The 6762-nt window shown below is 34.5% G+C and overlaps 1 long non-coding RNA gene across 3 annotated transcripts; it reads left to right on the top strand.

Annotated features, from left to right (window-relative positions):
* Positions 1-864: 864 nt before the first annotated feature.
* LOC144251090 (uncharacterized) lies at positions 865-6241 on the top strand. 3 transcript variants are annotated; one of them, XR_013342627.1, is made up of 5 exons: positions 865-941; positions 1048-1174; positions 1306-1340; positions 3150-3194; positions 5621-6241. It is a non-coding gene; the product is annotated as an uncharacterized LOC144251090 (long non-coding RNA). The 3 variants fall into 3 exon arrangements; XR_013342629.1 differs by having other exon boundaries at positions 1301-1340; XR_013342628.1 differs by lacking the exon at positions 1306-1340.
* The last annotated feature ends 521 nt before the right edge of the window (positions 6242-6762 follow it).

Below are 6762 nucleotides of genomic sequence, written 5' to 3'. Positions count from 1 at the left end.
AATTTACTTAAGCTGTGCTGTGGAGCAATGCGGCCATGATTTAACTGAGCTTAAAAGTACTTTCAAGTTAGAGTCACTGCTTTACATGTAATACAGCTCTCACTATCGCAGACTAAGTTGTATTTTGACCCTTTGCGGCTATGTGAGAAATGTTCTTGTCAAATTTATAGGGTCAGGATGCTCAAACATCAAAAAGGAATTAAAGAGAATGAAATCAAGTTGCTTCAGAACATTAGACTCACGATTAAAATAGTAAGAGTAGTACATTCGGTAAGATTCTACAGGTATCATTTAATAACTTTAATATTTAAAAAGTTCTTTAGGTTGCCAAAGATTTTGAAAACTAATTTATTTAAATTAAAAAAATCTTAAGTTTTTAGAAATAAATAGTTTAGAAATAGCTGATGGATCCAGTTTACAGTCTGATCATTATTGAATTCTATCAAGGCACAATGACACACTTAAAGTATAGAACATGCAGTCAAACTAACTGTGACACTCAACCTGTACACAAAATAAGTTGTACAGTGTTACTAAATTATGCTAAAATTTCACAAAATTCTACTAAAATTTCTGACTGAAAAGTTTGCATAGTGAGCCAGTGTAAGCTGTCAATTTATACCACCCTTCTATTTCACTATTAAGAACAAAAACATTTTCTTCATTTCTGCTACTTAAAACTTCTGCCTCCTGCAGACCTCTCCTCAAGCTCACTGTGGTAAACAGAATCTTTGCTCCCATGTCTCTATTTGGAGATGGCTTTAACGCTCTGGCTCTGTACCATTGTTTGGTTGCATCCTAACCACTCATTCATTGCCATGAACTTTGCCCCAGAACCTGAGCCATATGTCATTACCCCTGACTTCTCAACTTTAGTGACACAGAGGACAATTCCTAGCACACTTGCAAAGAGAGAGAAGAGTGAGAAGAGTTCAGCAGTGGTAAGTTTGGATGAGTGAAATAATTTTGTTTTCCTTACTTTAGTTTCCTTTTCCAAAGTGATGAACTTTTAAATACTCTTTTCTTCTTTGCCTAATATATTGAAAGTCTCAAAAAAAGCATCATCCATAAAAATCAGGAAATATTTGGAAAAACATGAAGATGAATACCTCCAGAGAAGCTCACTAAAGGGAATTTATTCCAATGATTGACAAAGAAATAATTTGTAAATAAGGTGAGACTATGGCTTTCAGATCCTAAAATGCACATGTATAGGATCAATCAACAAAAAGCAGAATATTCTTGAAAACTTGCACAACATACTTACTGTTGCTGTTTTTTGTTTGTTTTTTAAATTGAGTCAAGGTTCAGATAGAAGTTTATCTCAAGTGGGCCTCGAGGTAAGTAGGATACTTCAATTAACAAAACAGTCATTGTGAATCTAAAGGAAGCCTAGACAACTTTAAATTTAAAGTATTGATCATGTATGTTACTCTTCTATGGGATAAATGGGTGTCTCATATCACTGTAGAATCTCTGAGGAGGTTAAATTTTCAAAAAAATAAAAAATAAAAATAATTCTAAAATTCAGGTCTTTCAATAAGTTTGTCTTTTAGTAGTTCCAAAATGCATTTTGCCTCAGTATGCTGTGCTCTTTAAATATGTATAAGTAATTCATCTTTCAGGAAGCTCAGCCAGGGAGAGAGACTGGGAGCCAATGTCAAGGGCAAGCAGCCTCCCCCTCACTCCAGGGCTTTTGCTTTTCATTCCCCAGATGCTGGGTGTCAGGAGACTTCACAAGGTACAACTGGCCCACAGGAGCTTCTCTCTCACCTCCATTCATTCAGATTTTAAATGGATTCAGTTTCCTGACTTACCTCCTCTAGTTTATTATGCCATCAGCTATTATTTATTGGGTCCTTAATACATGCCAGGAAATACTTAAATATTTCAACTGTATTAGGGCTTTGAATTTCATTCTAAAGAAAGCCACCTTCTGAGATGATATGTGTAATTCTCTCCATTTTATAGATGTGGTAGCTGACTTTTAAAAAGATGAAGGTGCTTGCCCATAACAGAAAGTGGGAACAACTGGAGTTTGAATCATCTGGCTGATTTCATATCCATTGCCCTCGATTACTGAAAGCAATGTGTAATTCAGTAGGGGATATAGGAGACGGTAATATCTTCAGATGCAGAACACTTAGAAATCCTCAGTTTGAGTTATGTTTAACAACCCCTTTAATCATATCCTCAGCTTTTATTTCTCCAATTGTAAAATGAGGTTAGTGATAACTGTCCTCTTTAGCCCACAGAAAATTCACTTAGAATGAAGTTTTAAATGGAAATGTTTTTTATAAATTATAAAGGTCATTGCTAATGTATATTACATTAAAATTCATACTTGTATATATTTGATACATATGCATGTTGAATTTAAGTCTGACAGACTGTGGAATAGGCACAGTGATCATTAACTGAGTGTGAGGTTATACAGAACTTAATTTCTATGTAGAAATTTCAGATGAATTAAATGATTTTGTGTTTGATACTTTGATATAGAAATTATGGTCTGAAATTTTTCATAGACAAGACTTTTTCCCATTCCACTTGATGGCAAGCAATAAACTCTACTATATGTCTAGAAGAACTAGCATTTGGTAAGGCATCTATGGATAGAAGTGTACCTGTTCCTCGTAAATGCCAGAGTACCAGGAGGCAAAAGTATAACTGCTCCATTTGCATTGTACAAAGTACATGTAAAATGAGACAAAAATGAAATTATTTGATTATTTAAATTCTTTTAAAATATTTATCATTTTAAATTACTTATTATTTAATTATTTCATTTATTTTCTCATTTTTTATTTGTTTATAGTCTTATTGAACGTATTACTTCTAATAGTGTTATTATGTACGACTTCTGGTCTAGAGGAGATGGTATAGACTTCTTTCTCCCTGCCCACTGCATTCAACTGTAAACCCTGAAAAGAGCGAAAGAGGTAACCTCTGGCAAAGGAGATATTCTAAAGTGTGGTAGGAGGAAGGCAGTGGGATTTTGGACCTAGCACTGGAGGAACAATACAGGGATTCTTAACCCACCTCCTCCCAAAGAGGAGAAAGAGATGTTTATCCACATCAGTGTTTCCAAGTGCCCTCATCCCCTGGAAGTAAGTTCCTTAACAGCCATTGTGTCTCACCCAAACTAGCCGCCCACAGCGAAGGAGCTCTGATTCCTCTGCAAAATAAAGCAGGTAAGTCTGCAACAGCTTATTCTCTGCTTTGACAACTCAGAAGTGTTTTTTTTTTTTTTCATGAAAGACTGGAGATCCTTACACACTTCAGTAATTCCCATGGTTACTTGTCACTTCATTACAAAACACTGTGATGAGTCTTCATTATTTTAGAGATCTGGACTTCTTACAATTGGCCACATCAGTGTCATCTCAGCATTGTGCACTCCTTGGTTTTGACTTCTCTGCTATTAAAACATTATCTCCAAACATTGTAATGAATGAAATTCACACGGCAGTCTAATCTTACTTTAGAATCCTGTTTAAAACATTCTTGTCAAAACACTCCTGCCATAAAATATTGTTTCTATTAAATAAGTTAATTTAAATCTAAACTGAGATACTATTTTTCATCTAATCCTGTGACAAAGACCCAAAAGATGGATAATGTACTGCTTTGTCCAGGGAATAGGGAGACAGGCAATCACGCACATCCTCCTGGCAAAGGTAATTGTTAGCAACCACAACAGAGAATAAGATCTCTGTGGTGGTGATCTCTATCAAATTGCAAATACACCTATCTTTGACCCTACAAATGCCATTTCTAAGAATATTGCAAATAATTCATACACATAAGGATAGGTTGAAAAAACAATGGCAGTATAACCACTCCCCATGGCCCATTTGTTAAAGATTTGGTCCCCACTCCCGGTGCCATTAGATGATAGCAGAACATATAAGAGGTGGGGCCAAGTGGGAAACTTTAGGTTATTGGGGGTGGCCCTCAAAGGCCACTGCCAGGCCCAGGTATTTTCTCTTTGACCCCACCATGAAGAGAACAATGACATAAAGTCTTGTAACAGCCAACAGGGCCAATCACTCCTGGAGTAAGAACTATAAAATTATGAGCAAAATAAATCCACTCTATTTATAAGTTTATTATTTTGGTATTTATTACAGAAACAGAAATAACACATAGTACAACATGCAAAGCCTGCTAATATCTGAGTAAAAAGGAGTGGGATATGTATACATATTTCCTTGAGTATGTGTAAATTATCTTTGAGAAGAATATACCAAAATTACCAATACTAATTGTTGCCTATCTAGGGTAGCTAAGGGACCAAAGAGGGATACAGGTGAAAAGGTACTACTTACTTTATTCTATTATATTTTATGAATTTTTGATATGAGAATGCTCACAAATTTTAAAAATAAACTGAAGAAATCATTTTCCATTGAACATATATCATCTTTTACTTCTTCCTTTGGTGCTTGAAATAAAGCAATTCTCTTTGTCTTTTTGTTGTTGCTGTTATTATTATTGTTATTCAAACAGAATCTAGCAAACATCATGAACTGAGACAAATTAAAAATCTCTAAACTTTCATTCAATACTTTAACAACCTTCCACAATATATAATATTTGTATGTAAAAATCTCCAACAATATTTTCTGTCTTCTATGCTCATAAAGTAATATGTACTATTGTCACAATAGTGCTTTTCAAATAGTATTCTAGCCATTGTTATTGCAGCAGGAAAAACAAGTATTTACCATTTGTACAGGGCATTTTGTTTTCCATTTATTTTATTTTATTTATTTATTTTGAGTACCAGGGATTGAACCCAGGGGCGCTTAACCAACTGAACCACATACCCAGCCTGTTCTTTTACTTTTTTACTTTTTTTTTTTTTTTAATTTTGAGACCGACCGGGTCTCTGTAAGTTGCTTAGGGGCTTGCTAAATTGCTGAGGCTGGCTTTCAAATTGCAATCTTCCTGCCTCAGCTTCCCCAGACACAGAGATTACAGGGGTATGCCACTGCACCCAATTGTTTCCATTTTTAAAGAAACCATTTATACCTAAGATTGGTGAAAGCTCCTGGGGTTAAAATGGCTTATGACTTTAAGCATGATGAAAATATTAGATATTTGTCTCTATACTCTGTGTGGTTTGATTTTAAATGCCTGAGCAATGAGGTTAGCTTCATATCTATCTTACCTAATGATTAGTTCAAGAAACATACTCTCAGAGCAAGATTTATGTTAACAATAGGGAATCTACATGCATCCCTCACTTAGTTTATAACCCCTGTGCCTAGAATAGTGCCTGGAATATAGCAGGTACACAGTATCCTTTTTGCCCTTTATTTTTCTACCAATGAATGGTAATATAACTGCTTGGGAAAAATACTGAAATATCTATTTTACCTAAAGTTGAATTAATATAATTTTGCTCACATTTTGGATTGTGTACTTCTACTGACATACAAATTCTGAAGTCCTAACTAATACCAACACAGTGATGCTGTGAAATCATTAACCTAGAAATTTCAAACAAATATAAGAAGCAACTACATATTATCTTTCATTTGACCATCTCAAACATTTTTTTAATACTATTGAGTACTTACAGGTCTGACAATGATTTTCTGTTGGTCCCCAGCATCGGCCAGTACAGGACTTATGGCAACGTCCACCTGAAGAAGAGGAACAAGGAGGAAAGAAGGTCATGTACGTTTTAATCTTTCACTCCTTGATGAGGAGAGACTGCCCAAGGACATATCCCTGCTCTTTCGAAAAATTTTATGTCATACTAGAGTTGAGGCCTAGTGCTGAAAATGCTCACTTAAGTAGCAAAGCTTGAATATTCTATCTTTGACTCTACAAATGCCATTTTAAGAATACTGGATCTTCCTGCATGTTTGTCAAGAACTGTGAAGGGTCTGAGGTTTTACTTCACATGCAAATTAACTTGGTACAATTTTGTGGATGCTGAACGATGACATGAGACTCTTGGCTCAGAGCAAAAGACTTTAATATTCACAATAAAAGCAGTAGTCAGAGTAAAAAAAAAAAGAATACTAGAAATAATTCATACACATAAAGACAGATTGAAAAAAACAATGGCAGTATAATCACCCCCATGGCCCATTTGTTAAAGATTTGGTCCCCACTCCCACTGCCATCAGATGACAGCAGAACATGTAAAACTGAAGTACAGTCTTGTGGTATTCAAAATACTCTCAACATTTTATATGAAAAAGAAACAAATATGTTTGAAATATTTCCCAGAAAGTCATAAGTAAATTGTTATATTAAATAAATTTCACTTTGCTAAAGATTTTGGTTGTATTGATCTCTTCTACTTGGTATAATTTCAAAAGTTCACAGCTTACTGATTCCAGTAGATATTACAAATTAAGTTAATTGCTAAAAAGAAATCAAGTTTATGAAAGCGAGAATGTATTCTTTGAAACACATGACAAAACATCAGAATAAAAGGCAAAATCAAGCATTTAAAAGAGCTTTTTTTTTTAGAAAACAATTTCAGTTATTCAATACATGCTTTTAAAATTGTTATATGCATTTTTTAATATTGGCCTTTAACTCTTGTGGTAGCTCTTTAGCTACAGTGAATATCAGCCTCAACAAATATAGTTGTCCCACAGAGAAATCCCCATAAGGACTCAAAAATAAAAATATTAGCTAGAGGCAATCAGGTAAAATGACTTTGTGTGAAGCTGGTTTCTGAATTTCATTCTAAATTTAGGCACATGGATTATTTTTAGAATGAAAAGTACACAT

Source organism: Urocitellus parryii, chromosome Y (genome assembly GCF_045843805.1).
Source record: "Urocitellus parryii isolate mUroPar1 chromosome Y, mUroPar1.hap1, whole genome shotgun sequence".
Taxonomy (NCBI): domain Eukaryota; kingdom Metazoa; phylum Chordata; class Mammalia; order Rodentia; family Sciuridae; genus Urocitellus; species Urocitellus parryii.
Note: the sequence above shows the minus strand (reverse complement) of the source record. Positions and strands in the feature narration are given on the sequence as shown.